The following is a 1532-nucleotide window of genomic DNA, read 5'->3' on the forward strand; positions in this document are numbered from 1 at the left end:
CAATTCTAACTTTTGTCTTACAATTACGAGTTTAAGTCTCGCAATTCTGACTTTGTGAGATATAAACTCGCATTTGCAAGTTAAAAGCCAGTTCTGAGGGTGAGAAAAGACTGATATGTTCTCAGAATTGTGAGTTTGTATCTCACAATTCTGACCTTTTTTAATCAGAATTGTGACTTTTTCTCGGAATGTCAAGCTAATATCTCACAGTTCTGACTTAACTCACAATTACGAGAAAAATAAAGTCAGAATTGTGAGAAGTCATAATATATTTTTTTTGTATTCAGTGGTGGAAACAGGCTTCCATATGATGTAGCTAAAACTGAGATTAAAATAAACTATTTAGACACCACTAAAAATGTCAATAACACAACAAAAATACTAAAACTTAAAAATAAAAATGGAGAATATAAAATTAAATCTAATTCAATGATACTAAAAAAGTCAGAATTGCAAGAAAACTCAGAATTGCGGGGAAAAAAAGTCAGAATTGCGAGATGTAAGAAGTAATCTCTGAATTTCGAGAAGAAAGTCAGAATTGTGGGATGTAAACTCGGAATTGCAAGGAAAAAAGTCAGAATTGTGAGATGTAAATTTGGAATTGCGAGGAAAAAGTTAGAATTGTGAGATGCAAACTTGGAATTGCAAGGAAAAAAAAGTCAGAATTGTGAGATGTAAACTCGGAATTGCAAGGGGAAAAAAGTCAGAATTGCGACAAGTAAACTCGGACTTGCGGGGAAAAAAGTCAGAATTGCAGGATGTAAACTCGGAATTGCGAGAAGTAAACTCAGAATTGGAGAAGTAAACTCGGAATTGTGAGAAGAAAGTCAGTAGTGTGGGATGTAAACTCGGAATTGCAAGGAAAAAAGTCAGAATTGTGAGATGTAAATTCGGAATTGCAAGGAAAAAAAGTCAGAATTGTGAGAAGTAAACTCAGAATTGCAAAAGAAAAAAAGTCAGAATTGTGAGATAAAAACTCACATTTACCTTTTTAACATTTTTTATTTATTCAGTGGTGAAAACAGGCTTCCATAACATCAAGTTGATCTAAATCATTTTTATGTTTGTTAATTCATTTTTTGGGGGTTTTAGTTTTCATTTTAGTTTAGTTAAACATAATAACCCCAAAAAATTGTTGGCAACCACTATAAAGGATTATTTAGAAACACATTTTCGTATTGAAGTAATCTGAAGTAAGTACTGAAGTAAGAGTTTTAACTATAAAGCTTCTTGAATGCCTTTTATGGTATATGCATTAGTGCAAACTTGACTTTCGCGTATCTTTACAAACTGATGATTCAAAAACTGTTAATTGACAAACTACAGATATGGTTTAAATGGCTTGTTTTGAATCCTTGAAGTTCTGTAAAATGCAGACTTCCTTGTTTTCTACAATCAAGAGTGGATTTTTATTTAACAGCTTAATAGCCTGCAATACATTTAATGTTCCAATGTTTGTCATTAAAAGACTCATTAATCCCCCTGAATACTGCAGCAGTCAAAAAAGAAAAGAACAAAAAATATCACACGCC

Source organism: Labeo rohita, chromosome 15 (genome assembly GCF_022985175.1).
Source record: "Labeo rohita strain BAU-BD-2019 chromosome 15, IGBB_LRoh.1.0, whole genome shotgun sequence".
Lineage (NCBI taxonomy): Eukaryota > Metazoa > Chordata > Actinopteri > Cypriniformes > Cyprinidae > Labeo > Labeo rohita.